General features: G+C 43.1%; 1 protein-coding gene across 5 annotated transcripts in view; it reads right to left on the reverse strand.

Annotated features, from left to right (window-relative positions):
* Positions 1-12,930, reverse strand: part of BACH2 (BTB domain and CNC homolog 2) — a 351,992-nt gene extending 339,062 nt beyond the window's left edge. For 3 of the 5 annotated variants that reach the window (XR_011019318.1, XM_068231170.1, XM_068231163.1), the window contains exon 1: positions 12,446-12,930. The gene's annotated coding sequence lies outside the window, so the exon portion shown is untranslated. Of the gene's footprint in view, positions 1-10,479; positions 10,556-11,941; positions 12,040-12,445 lie in introns of those variants that run through there. The other 2 variants (XM_068231166.1, XM_068231168.1) reach the window with 2 other exon arrangements.
* Positions 12,931-23,942: the final 11,012 nt, after the last annotated feature.

Here is a 23,942-nt window from a genome sequence, read left to right on the forward strand (position 1 = left end):
CGGTACAAAAATCATCTGACTCCTCAGTCTAATTTTTACAAAGGCTATGGATTTGGTTCAAAAATCATCCGACTCTGTTAAGAAGTCTTGGTGCATATAATAAGTTTTTGTAAGCATATTTACAGCATTGTGCTCCGTTTTATACATAAGTGTATGTTCTCACTGCTATTTTGCAATTCAATAGTAGAATAATAAAAATTTTTTGAAAGAAAAATCATCCGACTCCTCAGTTTATTGAAACCACCGACTCCAGGTACCCAAAATTCCTCCGACTCCACAGCCCTGGCCCAAATCTCCTGCACTGTTTTAACAGCGCTCGCTGATGCAGTTTAACTGATCAGTTGTTCCATAGCAGAGCATTGTGAAAAGCTTTCAGTTAAAATGCATATAGTGTGACCTGACCCACAGGTCAGGTCACACTACCCTCACCTAGGCTGCACACCAGTTGTCCGTTATAACCAACAGCAACAAATTCAGGCTGGGAGTGTTCTGCATTTTTCTGTATGTTTTTGTATGTTTGGAGCTTTTCATGCATTTTTAGTCAGTTTGCTTTTTTTTTTTTTGCACAGAATTTTCCGTTTCCATGCATTTCCATTGAAATATATTATGTGCGATTTAGATTAATTTCACAGAAACATGCAGAAAGTTGTGCATTTCAAAAAAATGCACATCGGCAAACAGAGATATGCATTTTTTTCATGCAGCCAATAGAGACTTTCATCATGTGCAAAAAACGCATGAGTCTTCCGCAACACAAGTTCCTAGCCTCAGTGTGAAAGGACCCTCAGGCTAGGTTCACTGTGGTCAGTTGCGTTTTTGCACATGATGAAACTCGCTGCATGCAGGCTTTGCATTCAATTCTGGACATAGATACAAATGCAGAGTCTGCATGCAGCGAGTTAGAGTAACGCGATATGTTACTGTGAACAGGCCCATAGAAGTGTATAGGCAGTGAGTTAACATGCAGAATTATTCTGCAACACAACTGACCACTGTGGAAAGGGCCTTAGGCTACATTCACCGTGGTGCATTGCACCATCTATGCAAGATTTACACAGTGGCCGGTGCAGTTCAACAGCATGTGGCATCCCAATGCACTGCATGCAGTGCTGAACTGCAAAATGCGCATTAGCAGTGACAGTGAAGAATACATTATACATACATGCTTCACAACTAGCAACATTCTGTTGCGTTCCTGCTTTTATAGGGAATGCAATGCCCATTGTTAATGTAAGCTTAAAGTGAACCTGAGACAAGAAGCATCTCAGGTTTCATACTTACCTCGGGCTTCCTTAAATCCCATTAAGGCTGCTCGTCCCTCGCCGTCTCCCTGGGTGACTCCTGTCACCCGCAATCATCCCCGAAAGCCTGGCTGAGTCACTCTCCATCACGCATGCACGGCCTGGCGCATTTCCCTCCCAGGGAGCGATTTGCACCTGCGCAGAAGCACAGATCGCTCCCAGGGACAGGAGCACAGCGGGGGAGCATGCCTGTCTGGGCCGCACCGCGCAACAGAGCAAGACTCGACCAGGGTTTAGTGGACAATTGCAGGTGACATGAGTCACCCAGGGAGACGGCAAGGGACGAGCAGCCCTAATGGGGCTTAAGGAATCCCCCAGTAAGTATGGAACCTGAAACGCTTCTAGTCTCTGGCACACTTCAAGCTTCACAGCACATTTGCATTGGTCACCTACACGGTTGGTACATTTGGCTGAACTAATAAAAACCTAGCAATGTGTAGCCAGCATTACAGGACTTAAAAGCAGGGCTGTGGAGTCGTAGCAATTTTGGGTAACCGGAGTTGGAGCCAGAGTCGTTGATTTCATAAACGGAGGAGTCGGATGATTTTTGTACAAAATCCAAAGCCCTGTTAAAGGGAACCTGAAGCGAGTAAAATTATTTAAAATAATAAACACATGACGTAGCTGCAAATGAATATTACATACTTACCATCAGTTCCTCTCAGAAGCTCACCATTTTCTTCTTAAGTGATCCCTTCTAGTTCTGACAATATTTTATCAGCACTGAAATATACCAGTTGCTGTCAGTTATATATCAGCAGCTGTCAGTTACAACGGAATGTGCAAGGTAATGTCCATGTTTCCCTATGGCTCAAGTGGGTGATATTACAGTTTAACAGTGTGCTGACCAGAAAGCTGTTATGGGGTAATGGCCATATTTAAAATGGAGGACGGAGAAATCCATTGATCACAGTGTATAAATGGGATGCAGGAGAGGAGAAAGAGATTGAGGAGTAGACTACACAGGAGGTAAGCATGACCTGTGTATGGTTATACTGACTTTTTATTTTCAGTTCAGGTTCTCTTTAACCATTTAGGGACAATGTAACGCATTAAAACGTCATGCTCGCCGCTATTAATGGCAACATGACGTTTTAACGAGCTACATTGTAACTCTGCTGCTGTGTGCGAGCAGGCGCGCTCCCACTGCGCGCGCACGTCGGGTCCTGCGGCTTGGCGATTGGACCAGGGAATCACATGGTCCCTGGGCCAATCAAGTGCCAGTAGCAAGGCAGATCATTGTTACAAGCCAGTAACAATGATCTGTCCTGTAGTGTAAGTAAACAAAGTTGCTTTCTCCCTCCCAGCTCTTCTATCACCTCAGACTGCTGTCAATCAGCATTCAGAGGTGACAGGAGCTGTGAGGGAGAAAGAGACTGATTGTGGTAGATTACTTTTTTTTTTTAAATAAAATTTTAACCCCATACTTTTTTTTATTAACCCCTTATCCTCCCCCTCCTTTGACATTTACTGCTTTTCTGTTTTATTTTAGTACTTTTTAGTACTTCTGAGTACTTTTCTGTACTTCTCACCCCTCTTCTACCCTTACTCTGATATTTCTATCTATACTTTTGTATTCTTTTTCATCTTCATAAATAAAAAAAAATAAAAAAATTCTGTTATTGATCAATCGCTCGGTTGATCGATTGATCTATCTGTGTCTGTCTGTCTATCCCATCCATTCATCCATCTATCCCCTTTGCTTACTATGGCGAGGAGACTGTATTCTCTTGAGGAGGCAGCCGCCTTCCTCCAGCAGAGCAGCAGTGGGGACGATTCGGGGAGCGAATTGCACCCAACGAGCAGCAGCTCTGAGTCAGATTCTGACAGTTCAGAGAGCATTGGGCAGCAGTCTCGCTGCTTCAGGAGGGATGATGATTCCAATGTTCAGGGCCCTTCAGAATCCACCGCAGGGGGCTCGGTGGGTAGCACAGCTGCAGCTAGCAGCACAGGCCAGAGGGGAACCACTGTCCAGGGCCCTTGAGATGCCACCGCAGGGGGCTCGGTGGGTAGCACAGCTGCAGCTAGCAGCACAGGCCAGAGGGGAACCACTGTCCAGGGCCCTTCAGATGCCACCGCAGGGGGCTCAGTGGGTAGCACTGCTGCAGCTAGCAGCAGAGGCCGAAGGGGAGCCAGGAAAAGGCAGGTACGCCCACCGGTACCTGAGGACATAATTCAGGGCACCTGGTCACCCGCTAACCTTGTAGCACCCAACATCCCGCCTTTTACAGGGGCAAGCGAAATATTAGTGCCCACTGACTTCTTCCAGCTCTTTGTGGGTGATGATTTGCTGCGGCACATTGTGGAGCAAACCAATTTGTTTGCACAGCAGTATATTGCCCAGAAGCCCACCTGCTATTTGGCTGAGAAATGGGAGCCCACCACCATACCTGAGCTAAAGGTGTTTCTGGCCCTAACACTACACATGGGCATACTCCAACAGCCAGAAATAAGACTGTACTGGTCTAAGGACTTTATGCACGCAACACCCCTGTTTCCAGCTTCCATGAGCAGGCAGCGCTATGAGGCTATTATGAAGTGCCTGCACTTTGCCGACAATTCGGACAATGTCCCCAAAGATGATCCTGCCCATGACAAGCTTTTTCAGCTGAGGCCCATACTCACCCACCTCAGTACAAAATTTAGCGAGGTGTACACCCCAGAGAGAGAGGTTGCAGTGGATGAATCCCTCCTACCCTTCCATGGCAGATTAGGGATAAAGCAATATATTCCAAGTAAGGCTGCCAAGTATGAGATAAAATTTTATAAACTATGTGAGAGCAGCACTGGCTACACTTTCTTTTTTTCTGTATGAGGGCAAAGATAGCCATTTGCAAATTGTGGTGGAACTAGCCAACCCACTCCTCCACCAAGGCTATCATGTGTACGTGGATAACTTCTACACCAGCATTCCCCTTTTCAAATTTTTATATTCTGTAGAGACTGGTGCCTGTGGGACAGTGAGGCCAAACCGCAAAGGCCTCCCACCACAGGTGGTTAATAAAAAATTATCAAAAGGGGAAACACACAGTCTCAGAAGTGGTGAGCTCCTGGCTATAAAATTCAGGGACAAGAGAGACGTCATGGTCCTGACTTCCATTCATAATGAAGAAGTGGTTCCTGTCACAACCTCCAGAGAGCGGATCGAGAAGCCAGGGGCATTGGTCGGCTACACAAAAAATATGGGTGTGGTGGATCTTGCGGACCACATGCTCTCCTACTACTTTTTTTTTTTTTTTTTAAAAAGGAGGGCCTGGTACAGAAAAGTTTTTTTTTACCTCCTGCAGATGGCCATGCACAACGCATTTGTGCTTTATAAAAAGAAATGCCTTGGTGACAGCTACCTTCCGTTTATGCGACAAGCTTTGAGATCGATGATCAATGAAAGAGTCAACCTTATGGAGGAATATAATCCAATGCAACTGGATGGCGCAGTTCGCCTAAGGGGAAAACATTTTTCCTGCCCTGATCCCCCCGAACCCAATTAAGGCGAAGCCACAGAAGCGATGCCGGGTGTGCACCAAGCACAAGAGGCGGAGTGACAGCAGATACCACTGCCCAAAGTGCCCCTCACAGCCGGGACTCTGCGTTGTCGGCTGCTTTGAGGCATACCATACCCTCAGCAGCTATTAGACTATTACTGTCCCTCAAACGAGCTCACAATTACCACTAGTTAACATTACCACCTTTTTGGGGGTGAAACCCAGAAGCTTAGGAGGAAACCCAAGATGCCTACAACCTGCAAATAGTTTTTTTCCCATTTGGACTTGCTGCTGCAAGGCGAGAGTGTTCGCCACAGGACTTTACTCTGCAGACCACCCCCCATCTTCTGACCACTGGCTTTCCTTGTCGTATGACCTCTGGATTGTCTCCATCCTGCTAGACCAGCAATGGTGAGTTGCAATGTATTTGTCATTAGTGTTATGGATAGTAATTTAGGCCTCACTTAAATTATTTGCAACTGAGAAGGCCTGAGTCTATAGTTTTCAGAATGGTAACATTTGTGTCTTTTATTGAATGGTCTTAAGCTGGCCACTTACGGTCCAATTTCTAGCGAAAAATCGTTCAAGCGATCAGAAATTCTGATCGGATTGGTTGTAAATAATCTCCATTAGTGGACACAATCGATTATGAACGAGTGAAAAAAATGTCGAACGAAAATTTGGATTTTCTTGGTGGTCGCGATAGATAGGAAGCAATGATTGGTTAGTTGATGGTGTAGTGAACGATTTTTCGTCCGATCAGAAATTCTGATCGCTCGAACGATTTTTCGCTAGAAATTGGACCGTTAGTGGCCAGCTTTACACTCCTGGGGCTTTGAGAAGAAAGAATTACATTGTTGCATTTGGTAAAAAAGGGCCTTGAAAAATACATTGGCGCTGCTCATGATTAACAGTGTATTATGTGGCCAAAACACTATCTGATGATGTGTATAGGGTATCATTTTAACCGTGACAAGCAAGAGAAGAGATTTTGGGGTGTTTGAGAGATTATACATATGTCATTTGAATAGTTTTTTTTTGTGCCAAAGTAAAAAAAAAATGTAAAAAAATAAAATTTTCTAAGTTACGGTGCAATTTCAGCAAAACCGCAAAAGTGCAAATGTTTACAAAATATGTATATTTGAGTAGGTCTGGTTCTCTAGTTTTCAGAATGGTATCATTTATGACCTATATCCAATGTTCTGAGACACCAGGGGTTTTGCTAGGAAAGTATGACTGTATTGTTTCTGGTGCAAAAAAATGGCCTTGAAAAATACATTGGCGCTGCTCATGATTAACAGTGTATTATGTGGTTATGTGGCCAAAACACTATGGCCTAGTGCACACCGGAGCGCTTCCGCTGCGGTTTGCGATCTGCTTGCGGGTGCGGATCCGCTAGGGTAATGTATTTCAATGGGCTGGTGCACACCAGAGCGGGAGGCGTTTTGCAGAAACGCATACTCCCGGGCTGCTGCAGATTTTGGATTGCGGATGCGTTTCTGCCTCAATGTTAAGTATAGGAAAACCGCAAACCGTTCTGAAAAACGGCACTTCAGAGCGGTTTGCCAGGCGTTTTTTGTTACAGTAGCTGTTCAGTAACAGCTTTACTGTAATAATACATGAAATCTACTATACCAAAACCGCTACACAAAACCGCAAAACGCTAGCTGAAACGCTGCAGAAAAATAAGAAAAAGCGTTTCAAAATCTGCTAGCATTTTGCGGATCTGCTAGCGGTTTTTGGTGTGCACTAGGCCTATCTGATGATGTGTATAGGGTATCATTTTAACCGTGACAAGCAAGAGAAGAGATTTTGGGGTGTTTGAGAGATTATGCATATGTCATTTGAATTGTTTTTTCATGCCAAAGTAAAGAAAACTGTAAAAAAAAGTACCATTTTCAAAGTTACGGTGCAATTTCATCAAAACCGCAAAAGTGCAAATGTTACAAAATATGTATATTTAAGTAGGTCTGGTTCTCTAGTTTTCAGAATGGTATCATTTATGACCTGTATCCAATGCTCTTAAACTCAAGGGGTTTTGCTAGGAAAGAATGACTATTGTTTCTGGTGCAAAAAATGGCCTTGAAAAATACATTGGCGCTGTTCATGATTAACAGTGTATTATGTGGCCAAAACACTATCTGATGATGTGTATAGGGTATCATTTTAACCGTGATAAGCAAGAGAAGATAATTTGGGGTGTTTGAGAGATTATGCATGTGTGATCTGATTTTTTTTTTTTTTTGGCAAACTGAATGAGAAGCAATAAAACTGTTATTTCCATATCCTCTGTACCAAAATAAAACACTTGTAAAAAACACCATAAGTGACAGAATTGAAAACCGAATGCATAAATAGTTACCTCAGGGACTCAGCTTTTAAAATATGTATGCTATGGAGGGTGAACTACTGTTATATTTGCAAATAAGGGCTTGAATTCATTGGTAGTATGCAATGACAAAACAAAAAAACAAAAACATAGGAAAATACACCTTTATTTACAAATAATATATTGTCACCATACTTTGCACTAGGGACATAATTTATATATTGTGATAACCAGGACAAATAGGTAGATAAAATGTGTGTGTTTTATGCACATTAGCAGTGTTTATTTTAAAACTATAGGGGATGAAATTGGAGAAATCGTGTATTTTTTCATTTTTTTTCCTCGTTTTTCCCTTTAAAATACATAAGAAAAAGGTATTACTGAAAATAAATATCGCCCCCAAAAAGCCTATTTAGCGGCAATAAAAACAAGGTATTGATCAATTTGCTGTGATACGTAGTGAAAAAGTTATTGGTGAATGAAAGGGAGGAGCGCTGAAAGGTGAAAATTGCTCTGGTCCGTTAGGGTAAAAACCCTTGGGGGTGAACTGGTTAAGTATTAGACTAAGGAGTCAGAGTCATTTTGGGTACCCGGAGTTGGAGTCGGAGTTTCATAAACTGAGGAGTCGGAGTAGGAACATTTTTGTACCGACTCCACAGCCCTGCTTAAAAGTGAGGTGTGTATACTCAGCATGAAAACATACATGACTAGTCATTATGTTGCTGTATGTAAAAAACAAAACAAAAAAAACACAAAGAAAAATAAGTGACACAAAGAGAACACAGTTCTATATAATCAAAACAGCAAAGTCAGCTGTTTCTTGTCATCTAAATCTTTGTGAAGTTATTAAGTGGTGTAGTGCAGTATTTCTCAGCTGTATTATAGAATGTATCCTCATTACCAACAATGTTTACCAAGCATATCAATACAGGGAAAAAAACATTGTCAGGCGCACTCCCATCAGTGAGTATGAGTGCTTTCCAAACATTGCTCTATGATTTATTTTCCATGATCAAAAATACTTATTCAGGGTTGGTTATATATAATATATAATTTTTTAATCTGAATGCTAAGTAAAATGATTGCAGCAAGCTAAAGCACCCCCTGATCAGCCTTGGGCTACATACACTGCATGTAGTGCACCTAGGGTGTAATGTGTATAGTCTGGCTTTACAAAAACTATATTCCTTCTATAGTTAAAAAGCATAGCTTGATGCCGAAGCCTATTCTCTGCCACTATAATCTGCAGACCTGTAAGCAATTGTCAGTTTGATAATCAGGATTTAAGCAAATCAGAAATGAAATCACAGTAGGTCTGTTTTTATCAGGACTGTGTGTAGGATAGTTTGGTAGAAAACTCCAGTGGCACAGATTCTCACTATATACGCATAGTGCTGTGGAGTTCAAAGATAAATTCAATCTGCCTTCTACTTGGTGATCTCATGGCTTAGGACGACAAGAGAAAAAAAAACAAAAAACAAAAAAAAAAAAAAAACAATTTAGCTACAAAGCTTAGTCAGACTTCTCAGCTGTGACCCAGCAACTATTGCTAAGCTGAAGGTCATCATTCATCTACCCAGTGTGGTTCTATTACAATGCACATTACATAACTCCTTGCATTAGAGAAGGTAAATCACTCTGTTTTCATGTACAGTTTTACATGAAGGAACAATGAGTGATTTGCAGCGAGGCATTTGTAGTGGAATCTCAGAAAACAGCTACAAGTGCTACACTTGTTTAACAAAGGATTAGAAGTTTTCCACTTTATGATCAATATGAAAACTTCAATGAACAACATCTAGGACAATCCTAATCTTCATTGGCTTTTTTTTTTTTAATTTTATTTATTTTTTTAAACTGTAGTTTCAACCAATCAAGAAAGGGTTTTTTTTGTTTGTTTTTTTTTTTTAATAGACACAGGTGGGATGAATCTTTTGAAAATGAATGTCTGTTTTGTATGTGGGTGGCATAAATATTCATTTTTTTTTTATCTCTTTTCAAAAAATTATCTTACTGTGAAGGAAATGACACATTTACACATAATCATATCAAGCCAGGAATTACAAAAGGTACAAAAAAAGTGAGCAATTAAAATAAAACGGATACAACCAACACACTAAAATGTCACTGTGCACTATGTAGGTCTTACTAGAGAATGCCTTGCAAATTTTCAGGACTAGGGGGAAAAGATGAAAAAAAGCAAAACAATTTGGTGATAGCAAGATCACTCATTTTGACCAGGTAATAGTAAAATTAGCAGGGAAGGAGTGTCTCCTGTCCAATAATATGTATGCATTTTTAAAACAAAATCTACAGAAAAAAAGAAAAAAAAAGTTTTACTCATGGGATTAGTAGTTCTTTTCTGTTTTTTGTGTTTTGTTTTTTTTTAAGCTCTTTTGGGTGCTTTGTGTTACACTAGAAAAGAAGTGAGCAATAAGATACACACATATCCAGCGTGATGCAAATTTTGTTGCAATTTGTATGCAGATTGAAACTAGACCAGTCAAATGCAGTCACTGTGGATTTGGTTTAGCGTATAGGAATAGAAACTGCAACAAAATTTGTAATTTACTGAGCATCTCTGTACTTAGATGATAACAAAAGATAAATGTTACACACCACAAATACAGGACATTTAAAAATCATCTCAGCCAAATGCAAAACACTGATGTCATGGCAATGTGAGCACATCACATATCCAGCTACTATAATGCCCTCCTTTACACTGGGAATCACAAAACGCTAGCAAAATTTACTAGCGGTTTGCAAATCTTCACTCTACAGTAAGGGCTGGTTCACACTTGGCGATTCTTCAGCGCTTTGCTGATAGCCGGCGATCAGTAAAGCGCTGCTGCTAATGTATCCCTATGGATATAATCACACTTCAGCGTTTGATCAATCGCAAACACGCTGCATGCAGCGTTATGGGGCGATTGCGCTGTGATTCTCATTCTGTTGAACGGGAATCAAAAGCGCAAATCACAGCAAATCGCGATCACGGAGCTGAACGCAAAGTGTGAGCTAGCCCTGAGGGACCTTTTCCACTGGATGTGATCCACTTCAAAAAGCGGATCACAGTCATTTTGCCAATCGCTAGAGCACGCTTGCTAGTGGAAAAAGGGCCGAAAGCAATTTTAGAGTGATTCTGTAACAATGAAACGCAATCACTCCAAAATCGCTAAAAATGTTTGCATCGCTTTTGTGATTTCAGCAAACCGCTGGAGGTCGCCAAGTGTGGAGGGAAAACAAAGATAGTTTTAAGTCCACCAGTTCATCTCAAGTCTAAAGCTTTACAAATAAAATGTATTTCAAATTAGAATACATGCACACCTATTCATCACCTAACATCAAAACAGGTAGTACATACATCCTTACTGTAAGCATGCTGAGCAGGCAGTATATAGGCCACATCGTTTATCAGGAACCCTACTGGGCACAGTGAGTTTTTTTCCTTGTAAATGTAAGCAATTATCCCTTTCAGTTACATGCATATAGCAGATGAAATCTACTGTGAAAATGATCCCGGCCACATCAGTCAGACCTGAGGAGGCACATTTTGCTAATGATGTATAGAAATGACATCTGAGCGACAGTGAATCCTACTGAGATCAGTTCTCTTAATACACAGGGAACAAAAAGGTCTCCATGGCACTGCAAGTAGAAGCATTGCTTATATTGTAGCGGAGTGTTTACCAAGGAAATCAGCAAAAATGCATCCATTAAAGGGTAGCAGTGTGCACCTAGCTAGCAATAGGATCATGTTAAAATTGTCCATACATTCAACAACCAGATTATCCAACTGAATGTCTTTTCTTGACAGATTAAAAACAGGCAGTCACCAGTTGAAATAAATAATGATCGTTCAGCAAGGAACAATGATGCCTCAGCTGAAACATACTCAATCTCTGAGGAATGTTCATAATCGATCATTAGAGTCTATGTGCCATCAGTGGTGGTTCACTTACCCAATATGACTGATGGATTGTTTGATCAGCTGATCAATTTGTGACATGCACAACCACCTAATAAAGCCTGGTACCCACCATGCAATTTTCACTTAAGATTCTATTTGAGAGACCGATCAGATCAATATTCCGATCTAACATGGATCAAATATTGAAGAAAGCTAGCATACACAAGCGATTTTTCAAATTCCAATTTGATACCGTTACATTTTTCCGAATGGAAAGCAATCTATCTTAATCAGTAGGCTGTATATTTTTTGCCTGGTCCAAATACTTTCTTGATTGGAAATAGGATGTAAAGTGAAAATTGCATGGTATGTACCAGCCTTTAGATCTGCTATGACCAAAACATACAACTCAGCATAATGTAGCACTTTTCAAGGAAGACACAGCAGTTTCATTCTGACTATGACGTAGATCTTGTGTGTAGGTCCCTATACACAATCTAATGACAGTGTGTGATCAGAAATAACTGTCACTCACTGATAGCAATAACTGCCACTAGTCATGTCATCGGTATGATTACACCACCTGGTACAATCGCCCCCATTAACCATAACCTGCCTGCCTAGGCTCAGGACAAAAGCATAAGGTGACCCTGAAAATGCTGAATAATGAGCACGGCGGCAGAATAATGAGCATGGCATTTTCTCCAGCAGGAGGGGGGATGGCAGGATAGCATTAACCCGTGATCACCAGCACCACTAGGATAGCCATATCCATGCACTGAGAAACAGGCGGCTGTGTCAATGCTTATGCAGGCGCGCAGACTCCTACAATAGAAAACATCACATGGCTGATAAAATGCACAATGTCCACACTGGAATTATGAATGGAAGGAGGACGGATCCCTCTTTGACTCACAGCACAGACACACTTGTCATGCGTGACAGTCACTCCACTCAGCAATTAGCCAGGCAGGGGTTAAAAACAATCCAACAGGCCTCCAAATGTGACAGCTGTTTCTTTCTCCTAGCACAAAAACAAGAGCCATGCTGGACTTATTAGCGCTGCGCTCAGCTAGGCACACGATATGTCAGGAGGCATTCTCTGTGTCAGCCAGGTCACTGCCACAGACTACTGCTACTACTGGCCACCGGCTGCCAACAAACTTTCCCCCCGAGCTATGCACAAATCAATGCTATTCAGTGAGCTTGTGTGTGCCTTTGTTGTGCTTCCCCCTGACCCTCCGCACCGCTGAGAGGTGTATGAGCGCGCAGAGCGGGCTGGCTGCACATTACAGCAGGCTCCCCCATCACAGTATCCATACAGGGCTGCTATAGTGTTATTATCAGCTCCGCAAGCCTCACCGAACCACAGCTGTGGCCGGAGAACTTCATCCTCCTTCCACAGCGCCCTGACACTCACCTTCCGTGCACTTTCAGTTCCTCCTCTCCCAGAGCGGCCAGCACGTTGCGTCTCGCTTGTTTTGCCTTGATTTTTTTTTCTTTTACGTTTGGTTTTCTTAGCTCACCCCACAGGGAAACATCACATGGCCATTCGCCGTAGCTGCTTCTGAGGCTGCCTTGTTGTTGTTGTTCCCAGGAGCCAAGGATAGCTTCTCAATCAGGATCCACCCCCACCCCTTTTACGTGGGGATTGTAAAGAGGAAGGCTTTGCGAGGGGAAACGTAGCTGCAGTCCTATTTGTGGTCGGCGAGGAGATGTCAGTAGGGAGTCGTGACACAACAGCTCTGACAAGCTGATTTTCCTGGCACAATCTAATAGGTTTTGCACGGGAGGATCAATCACTTCCTTGTTTGTTTGTGTATATTTTAGGCGAGACAGCGAGTGTGGCTGCCTGGGTCTTCATCCTGATCGCAGAGCAGCGTGTGTGACTGCTGTGTGTGTTTGTTGCTCTCTGAATGGACCGCCTACACTAACCTCCTTCTATGCCTCCTTCTTGTTTATTGGCAGTTTCAATCTGGTTGTAGACTCGTTACTGACATCTACTGTGTGCTTGTGTGCTAGTGTGTCATACACTGCTCTTCATTGTCACTGCTTACACACTGGCTGCATTGTTTATTACTTGGACAGAGTAATATTGATTCATACTTTCACAGGAACCCAGCTGCAGTGTACATTCCTCTACACATATAATCTCTATCTGAGGCAGTTACCTGCTAGATGGAAACACACACATAAAAAAAAACAAAATAATTCATGCATGCACATATGTCATGATTTGTTTGGAATGTTTATTGTAAATGAAGAGGTGCAGACGTAAACAAGACAATATTTAATACACATTTAAAGGATAAGTGAGGCAACATAAACGTTTTTACCCTACTTGCTGCATAAGGTATCTGGGATGCAAACTACGCCAAGGCTCTCTGAAAAGCTGTGGGCGAGGCTTTATAGGAAATTAGAGTATTAAAACAAAACAAAAAAAGTATTTGGCTTCAGGGCCGGGCCGAGGCATAGGCTGGAGAGGCTCCAGCCTCAGGGCGCAGTGTAGGAGGGGGCGCACAATTCATTCAGCTGTCATTCCTAATTGTGTTTGAAGCAGAAAGAAATAAGAAAAGTGGATACATAGCAGTGACTGCAAGCCAGATAACTAGATATTAAGGTGTTGGGGAGGTTGTGGGCCCTGTGGCACCTCTTAGTGTAATAGCAATCAGTGTGTGACGGCTGGGGTGGCAGGGATGGGGGGGCGCACTTTGGTGTCTCAGCCTTGGGTGCTGGAGGACCTTGTCCCGCCTCTGTGAGGAATGCCCTATAAACGATATGAAAGGAACACAATTATGCAATGAGTAAAAGTTTATCTCGGATCCACACACATACGATGATTGTCACCTGTCGGGGATCAGGAATTGATCCTTCAGGTGACAATTTGGGGACTGATGCTGTAGAAGGCTAGTGGTTGGTTGTGTTGCTATGAAGGGTGGGGGGGTCAGAGGGACGACGATCCCTGCACAACAGGGCAGGTTTCTGTAGTTGGGGGAGCAAATATAACCAGTGCAGTTTCTAGGCTAAAATGCACCCAGGGCGAGGGTGTAAAAATTGCGCCCCCCCCCCCCCCCACCGCAGAGCCAGGTATAGGTGCCCGCAGTATAGGTTAGCCAGGTAGGTGCCTCCATTATAGGTAGCCAGTATAGTTGCCCCCAGTATAGGTTAGATAGGCAGGCAGGCACCCCCGGTATGTTAGATAGGTGCCCCCAGTACAGTTTAGCTAGGTGGGTGCCTCTAATATAGGTAGCCAGAATAGTTGCCCCCAGCATAGGTTAGATAGGTAGGCGCCTCCAGTATAGGTTAGGTAGGTGCCTCCAATATAGGTAGCTAGTATAGTTGCCACCTGTATAGGCTAGCTAGGTAGGTAGGTGCCCCCAATACAGGTTAGATAACTAAATGCCCCCAGTATAGGATAGATAGGTAGCTGCCCCCCAGTATAGGTTAGATTGGTAGCAGCCCCCCAGTATAGGTTAGATTAGGTAGCTGACCCCCAGTATAGGTTAGATTAGGTAGGTGCCCCCCCCCAGTATAGGTTAGATAGGTAGCTGTCCCCCAGTATAGGTTAGATTAGGTTTAGCAGGAAGCAGTGTGTGTATCAGCGGCTATGCAGAGAGGAGACCGGTGGCTAGTGAGCGGCGATTGAAACCAGGGAGGTGAGTAGCTGTGTATGGCGCTTCCCTGCGCGCTCACTCTGCACTCCGAGGGGGGAGCATGGAGGGCAGCCCGGGGAGAGGAAGGGAGGGAGAGGTCGGGCTGCCCTCCCCGCGGCTGCGGCTCCCCTCTCCATTACAGCACCCCCTCCCAATAGCGCTCAGAGTGCCCGCACGGCCCCTAGAAACGGGCCTGAATATAACATTGCGATCAATCCTGGGTAACAGACAGCTCAGTTGTTGGGTTCCTCAATAACTCCCAACACCGGAGCAGGATCTGTCAGTGGCCACTGTACACACAGAATGATTGTCAGCTGAAACAGATGGTATCAGCTGCTTCGGCTGACAATTATGGCATGTGTGTGCATTTAGCTTTAGGGCCCTAACGCACTGTATCCATTGCGCTGCATTGCAAAAGACAACATTATCACAACGTGATGCAATGATGTTCCTATGGGGCTTTCACATTGAGTGTGGTGTGGTGGGTTCTGACAGAGTAATCCACAGCATGCTGTCTGTTACCCAGGCAATGCATGTATTTACAATGGCAGTGAAGCATACTTTCATTGTACTGTATGCGTCACTGTATAGTTACAGCGCACATCTAATGCGTGGTGTGGCTTTTCAGTACCACTGCGTTGTAATGGTATAGCAAAGAAACAAACATCGTGCAAAAGGACTCTTAGGACAGTTTCACACTGGAGCATTGCACTGCATATCCTGTGAAAACAGGATCACAAAAGAGGGTAAAAGTCTCATTGTGCGTTACTCATATAATGCGATGCGTACAGTGAAATATATGGTTCATACAATTGTATGGGCATGTCTACATCGGAGCGTTGTAACTGACCACATTATTAAACGCCCTTTCTACAGTGTGTTTCTGGATAACGTGATAATGTGCACATTTCCATAGCAAATCTATTTGCTATGAAAAATAACGTGCATGATATAGGGCTTATCGTAAGAGAACAGAGGAGCCAGCAGGATAAAAGGTAATAAAAATTAGAAATTTGCTGGGAGGCAGTGGTGGACTTACCTCCGGAAAGCAGACTCAAAATACTGTCTGAATTAAACAAATACATTTATTATTGGTACCCCAAAAGATGCAACGCGTTTCGCAGGCACAGCCCGCTTCATCAGGCAAAAAGATAGGGGACAAACAGTAGCTCGTCAGTACACAGAGGTGCCATTCGTGCTACTGACGAGCTACTGTTTGTCCCCTATCTTATTGCCTGATGAAGCGGGCTGTGCCTGCGAAACACGTTGCATCTTTTGGGGTACCAATAATAAATTTATTTGTTTAATTCAGACAGTATTTTGAGTCTGCTTTCCGGAGGTAAGTCCACCACTGCCTCCCAGCAAATTTTAAAATTTTTATTACCTTTTATCCTGCTGGCGCCTCTGTTCTCTTACGATAATACTGTGTCCACCCCTGGTGGAGGGGTGACCTACCCCTACTTTCCTGATCTACAGAGAGCGACATCTTAATCCTGAGTGAGGACACTCACTCAATCTCCTCACCTACATCTACAGTGGTTGCCTAAGAGGTAACCCATGTTTGTGAGTATATTCATCTCACACTTACATTTATCCACGGTTTCCAATACATACTACACTATATTGGGCTCTCAGTGTCTCCTATTTATGATATAGGGCTTGATTCACTAAGCCGTGCTAACTCGTAGCACGGTCACGTTATGCTTCGCACACGTTTTACCGCTCATAAAAATTTACGCGCGCTATAACAAACATTTGCACGCATTAATGCGGTGCAACGCATACTTTTGCACGCGTTGTGCCACGTGAATGCACGCAAACGTTTGCTATAGCACGCGTAAAGTTTTATGCATGGTAAAACATGCGCAAAGCATAGAGCGGCCGTGCTATGAGTTAGCACGGCTTTGTGAATCAAGCCCATAATGTGCAGAGTGTGTGTGTGCGTTGCATTATGCCGTATTGCAGCCTGGATGTTATACAACACACATACTGTGACTTTAGGCTTACACTTCACCCTGTTTCTTCTGCACTGGCATAAGGACAAACACTGAATGCAGCACATTAAAGGCAGCCATGAAATAGCAGATGGCACTTCCAAAAAAGCAGGCAACATTTCTAGCCTGATAGATACACAAGTGCCTGGACAGAGATGGTGGCCTGCCCCTGCCAGATACACTGCTGCCCGCGTGTAATTATAACAACAGAGAAGTATGGAGTCATGTGATGCTCATGTAAAAATGAACTTGCCCCTGTGCCTGTCCCCTTATTCTGTACTCTGTTCCAAAGGACCGGCACCACACTTGAAATGTAATAAAGCTCTTTTATTGCATCAAACGTGACAGCAAGACAGACGCTGTTTTGGGCAAAGCACTTCTTCCAATTGCACAAGCCTTGTGCATTTCAAGTGTGGTGCCGGTCCTTTGGAAGAGAGTGCGTTGCAAGTCTCTGGGGAAACAGAGACTGAGACCGTGGCACACCATCCTTACCTTCAAGTAGTGCTCCTCCTAATCTGTTGTATAGACCCTTATTATGTACTGAAATGGTGCTGAAGTGTGCTCTTTGGAACTATTCAAGTGTTCTGAATTCGATATGCAACACCCTGCAATTTTCTCTCCATTTCAGATGATTTAGGAACAGCCTGGGCACATGCTCCTGAAGTTGTAGTCCACAGTGTCTACACATCATGGCTGCTTACTGATGCGTTTGATGCATCAGCATCCTGCCTGGCAGTTGTGGCCACCCAAACCCAAGGAATCAGAAATTGCAGTCCGTCAATTGTGTAACTCAAGCCCTGAGTGTTTTGAAGAGTGCTGGACTCAGGAATTTGGAAGATGCCAACTCACACTGAACTTCCTCTTGACAGCCCCATTCAAATCTAATGAGTCTGTATGTCAGGTTTGCAATGGTAGGTAGGGAAAACCCTAGGAAAAAAACACAGAGACACCGGGAGGCCAGATGGTGCACTAGGTTCAGAGATTGTGGAGGTATATGAGAAAAACAGGTCAGTACCCTCAAAAATGGGTTGCAAGATTAACAACCATTAACTGCGCCTGAGGAGGATAACCACCTCCAAACGGGTACAGTTCGCCGCCTGTACAGGTCGCACTCTGCATAAAAGAACCTGGAGCCAAGGGGCCCGGGAAGGACTCACCACAGAGAGGGGCGTGATTGTGACAACACTTGGAGAGGTGCCCAAGAGTATAAAAAGCTAAAATATAAAAACAACTTAAGGCAGCGCGTTTCGTGAGATCCAACTAACTTCATCAGGCCAATCACTGTGCCGGGTGAAGATAAACATCTAGCATCGGGCGCCTGTTACTGCATCGCAGAAGTTTGGTGTGGATGTGCTCAATGGTCAGTGAACTATCACTTTGAACGAGTTGTTTCAGTGATGGCCGCCAGACAGATATAATTGAAAAACAAACCTTTGCTCACTTTCACTCTGCCCAGTTCTTGGAGTTTAAAAAAAATCAGTAGTCTCTTTGTAATGATAATCTTTTGGCTTTTATAACTTCTATAACACACCTGTGTCAAGCATACAACCAGAGGAGACCATGACCATTAAATTAAGTGGAGGCTTTGTGCCCACATGTTTGAGTGTGTGTGTTTGCATTTGCGTAATACAAATATGTGAGTCAGCTTGTGGCAAATGATGTAATCCACTAAAATATGTATCTATGACTACATTTAAAGCAGAACTAAACAGAAAATTGCAAAATGAAAGAGCTAGAATGTCAATTACTACGATTGTTCCCCTTGGTTTTCACTGAATACAGCAACCACTGATTTCAGTATTAAGCAAAAGGGAAGTGTTGCAGCAGCTCTAGAATGCCACATATGATGGCCAACTTCATTTCCTCTTTCTTTATTTCTTTTCTCTGTGATAGGCTGGTTCAGTAGCCCAGGCACAAGCACAGTACCTTTCAGGCCACACCTACAGGGCTTCTCAAGGTGCCCATTAATCATACAATTTTTAGCAAATTATTGTATTTTCGAGTAGATTATATTCAGAACCTATTGCATGAAAACAGAGAAGCTGGTGGACCCAATTGATCCTGAACAATTGCATTATCAATTATGTCCTTAACCACTTAAACCTAACTGGACAGATATATCCGTCCAACAGGAGCCGCTTAGTGGCAATCTGGACCGATATATCCATCCAGCGGTGTTGCAGCGGGTGCGTGCTCATTCCCGGCAGGTGCGCGCCCGGTCCCGGCAGCTATTACAGGGGATCAATTGAGGAAGGGGAACAAATGTTCCCCCGAGCCAACCAAATCCCCTGTAAGTGAATCAACATGCCTCGAATCACAAGGCATGTTGATTCATAACACTGAAAGTAAAAAACAAAAGACTGTACACTTGCAAGAGAGTGTACAGTGCCATCTAGTGGGCGAAAAGCAATATTAACGTTAAAATAATAAAAGTAAATACCTTTTACTATTCATTAAAACTGTATTGAACCCACCACCTCCCCGTAGCTGCAAAACATAAGCACATGAAAAAAAAAATAACAGTTTAAAAAAAAAAATACATAAATTGTTATCTTGGGACTAAACTTTTTTAATATGTTTAAATAGGTTTGTTTTATGTTTTAATATTTTAATAGGACAGCACGGTCCCAGCTCGGCTAGGTCAACATCTGCAAGGAGTTTGTATGTTCTTCCCATGTCTACGTGGGTTTCCTCCGGGCACTCCATTTTCTTCCCACATCCCAAAAACATACAGATAAGTTAATTGGCTTTCCCCTAAATTGGTCCTAGACTATTATTATTATTATTATTTATTTATAAAGCGCCAACATATTCCGTGGCATTGTACAATGTGAGAAAACAAACAAGGGATACATAATGATACAGACAATGATATACATCAAATATGAACACTGATACAAGATACAGCACTGCTGATTACAATTTGATTTAACATGATGACTAAAATGTATAAATGTCTAACAGTGTGCATGCAATTAAATTAATAACATTCCATGACACAAAAGGGTGAGAGCCCTGCCCTTGCGAGCTTACAATCTAAAGGAATGGGGTGGAAACAAGAGGTGGGGAAGTATACAGTATATGTACAGGCAGTGCGTAATTAGGTTATTTAGTGGGTGAATGGCCTAAGCTAGAGAATATGCTTGTCGGAAAAGGTGGGTTTTGAGGGAGTGTTTAAAGATTTCAAAGGTTCGAGAGTGGCGGATGTGTTGTGGAAGGGCATTCCAGAGGAGGGGTGAGGCACGTGAGAAGTCTTGTACATGTGAATGTGAGGAGGTAATTGTAGAAGAGGATAGAAGAAGCTCGTGTGCAGATCTGAGATTGCGGTTGGGTTGGTATCTGGAGACTAGTGAGGAGATGTACAGGCACTGACGAATGGAGGGGGCTGTTCCGGGTGTCTGGAACACCCCCCCCCCCTGCACTGAGCTGTGTATTCAGCCAGGGAAGCCCACATAATATAAACAGTCTCATTCTCCCTCCCTTCTTACTTCTGGTGCCTCCCTCCAGCTAACAGAATGAGAGAGGCAGCCGAGCTTCCCCCACAAGAAGATGCAGCTTGCAGTGAGAGAATGTTGATTCTGGAGTCCTGGACTCTCCACAGCACAGAAGTGTCAGACATGATGCAATTAGAGGACAGGCAACCTGGTAAATATACACAGCATGATTGCAGAGCTTGCCCTGAGGGTCCGTGGGCAAACATCTGTCTGGTCTCTCCCCATTGTTATAATGACTGCATGTGTGGATAAGGTGTTAAACAAGTTGAAAAGTTTTTGACAGTCCCTAGACTCCAGGAGGACTACTTTCTGACTTGTGTGGGAGACTGGCAGGGACAGGAGTCATATTACAGGCAAGTAGCCTGTCTGATGTGGGACTGCAATACAGATAAGTTCTCTGCTCCATCTCAGGCTATTCTCAATTTCTCCACTCCTCTCTCTGGGCTAGTGCAACGCCAAAATGACAATAGCAATCGCTAGCAATTTGTGAGTGTGATTTTGTGAAGCGATTTTCAGAGCGATTTTTGAATGAATCGCTCAAAAACATGCTACATGCAGTATACGTGCGATTTTGAAAAAGTCACAACGCTGCTGTGAGAACACTGTCATAGGGTAACATTAGCCAAGCGCTTTTCAAATCACTGTTGATTTGAAAAACGCTCAGAAGCACTCTTGGTGTGCACCAGCCTCCTTCATTCACCTTTGTTTCCCTCTTCCCCTAGAGCTGGCTGTGTCTTCTTGTCATACAGGAAAGCTAAATAAAAGTGCAATTCTGGTGAGGCAAAATATTATTATTTAGTATTTATATAGCGCAGCCATCTTTCGCAGATACATATATCCCTGCATCATATGGGTATCGCTTGCGCTATGTGACACTATGTGGCATATTCCACTGGATTGTCCAAACTAAGTCTATCTCCCGTTCCTCTCTCGGGGAGTTGTGCCAGCGCTGTCCCCCGTTCAAATTTGCTGCTACCAGAAGCCCTCAGAAACACTTGTGTCCTTGAGTACTTCCAAAGATAGGCAGCTCCGTAATACGCCAGCGCACTTTTGTGCATGGGCAGTATGGAGCCACCTGTATTCGGAAGCACTCGAGGACATAAGTGCTTCTGGACCTTTCAGGAATCCCCCCCTTAAAAATCCTGCGTTTGCCCCTGACAGGGGAGAGAGATTGTGGAGAGCTTTGTAGGTTAGGGTTAAGAGTTTGAATTGAATCCTTTCATTAATTGGTAGCCAGTGAAGAGCTTGACAGAGAGGGTCAGCACAGGAAGAGCGAGAGGAGAGATGAATGAGTCGAGCAGCAGAGTTCAGTACAGAATTGAGCGGTGCTAGTCGGTTAGTTGGAAGTCCACCAAGCAATATATTGCAATAGTCCAATCGAGATATAATAAGAGCATGTACTAACATTTTGGTTGTGTCATGGGAGAGTAAAGGTCGGATACGTGCTATGTTTTTCAGTTGGAAATGGCAGGAGCTGGTTAGGGAGTTAATGTGAGGAGTATATGAGAGAGAAGAATCAAATATTACCCCCAAGCACCGTGCTTTGGGAACTGATGTTATAGACGTGTTGTTAACATTTATTGTAATATCGGGCAAAGGGGTGGACAGGGATGGTGGAAAGACTATTAGTTCACAATACATACATAGACATATGACTATGGTAGTAGGTACTAGATTGTTAGCCCCTGTGAGGGTCAGTCAGTGACAAGACAATATACTCTGTACAGCGCTGTGTAATATGTCAGCGCTATATAAATAAATAAATATGTATGCCATTAGGGTATGTTACTGTTATTTTTGCAAAATAATGGCTTGTAATTAGTGGCAGACGCAAATATGAAAAAATGCACTTTTTATTTCCAAGTAAAATTTTGTCTCCATACATTGTACTAGGGACATAATTATATTTCGTAATAACCGGGACAAAAGGGCAAATAAAATGTGTGGGTTTTAATTACAGTAGCATGTATTATTTTAAAACTATAATGGCCGAAAACGTAGAAACAACGATTTTTTTTCAATGTTTTTATTTTTCCTGTTAAAATGCATTTGGTATAAAATAATTCTTAGCAAAATGTACCACCCATAGAAAGCCTAATTGGTGGCAAAGATACAGATCATTTAGGTGTGATAAGTAATGATAACATTATTGGTGAATGAATGGGAGGAGCGCTGACAAGGGAAAATTGCTTCCATCCTTCACTACCTAACGACTGCATCACACCAATGGGAGTGAATGCGGCGGCTCCTCTAGGACCACGTAACGCCCACTGACGTTGCAGGAGATTGGGAACGCCGATGCGAGTATCCCAGCGGCAATTGCTGCTAGGAGACTGTTAGACGGAAAAAACGCTGTCTATTCACAATGTATAGAGCTGCGATCTAAGGCAGTGCACTCGGCTGTCCCCCTGGGAGGCTCAGAGAGCAATCGCTGGGATTGGCTGCAGGGGGGAGGGCGGGTGGGAAATTAAATAAATAAAAAATGCAAACATTTATTCAAAAAAACAACAATAAACAAATAAAAAAAATAAACACAGGAGCAGCGATCACAGCCCACTAACAGAAAGCTCTGTTGGTGGGCAGAAAAGGGGGAGGGGAATAACTTGTATGCTGAGTTGTACGGCCCTGCAGCGAGGCCTTAAAGCTGCAGTGGTCTGAATTGTAAAAAATAGCCTGGTCACTAGGGGGGTGTAAGCCTCCGGTCCTTAAGTGGTTAAAGGACAACCGAGGTGACATGTGACATGATAATAGACTTGTATGTACAGTGCCAAGCACACATATAACTAGGCTGTGTTCCTTTTTGTATTTCTCTGCCTGAAAGAGTTAAACATCAGTTATGCAAGTGACAGTTTCTCCCTGGCTCGGACTGGGTCAGACTATAGCATAACCCTCACTGACAAATAATTACAGCTATAAAACACTTTCCTGTCAGTAAATGGCTTCTGAGAGCAGGAAAGAGATAAAAAGGGTCAATCATCATAGATTTGAGCTCTGGCATTCTTCAATGATGGTGTCATTGAGCAGAGACAATGAAACAGTAAAAACTTAAGAACTAGATTTAAATATAAAATAAAACTGTGAGATACCTAAAAAAAAAGTCATTTCTCATCAGTTTATTTTCACCTCGGATGTCCTTTAAGGTGAAAATACCTGCGAGCTGAAGTGGTTAAAGAACTGCAGTAGTTGATCGTCGGGGCAGATTTTTTTATGGATGCAATCACAACTGGTTTCAAATTTTTTAGATTGTTAGTTTTGTGAATTGATTAAATATGGTCTTTTCTATCGAACTGAACTACACGATCTAGGCCTTAGATACAGTAAAGATTTGTTGCAACTGCTTCACACCTCCCACAACCTCAGACCAAAATGATCCAATAACTTGACCACCCCCAGATTTCAACTAAAAACCTTTGGAGACAGAGATTTTTGTCATGCTGCCTCAACCCTGTAGAATGCCTTGCCAGACCTAATCAAGACAGCTCCAACCCTGGACACATGTAAATCAAAACTGAAAAGCCACCTGTTTAGGATGGCATTTACGATCACATAACATATGTACTGATCTGAGACAAGCTTATGTGCTGTGGGTCCTAAGGGAGAAAACGCTTTATAAATGTTTTGTTGTTCTCATTGATCTTATGGAAAATATGATCAGTCACAAAAAATTGCATTGTTAATGAGCACCTTTAGAGACACTCCACTCACACACACACACACACACACACACACACACACACACACACACACACACACACACACACACACACACACACACA

This window comes from Hyperolius riggenbachi, chromosome 4 (genome assembly GCF_040937935.1).
Source record: "Hyperolius riggenbachi isolate aHypRig1 chromosome 4, aHypRig1.pri, whole genome shotgun sequence".
Lineage (NCBI taxonomy): Eukaryota > Metazoa > Chordata > Amphibia > Anura > Hyperoliidae > Hyperolius > Hyperolius riggenbachi.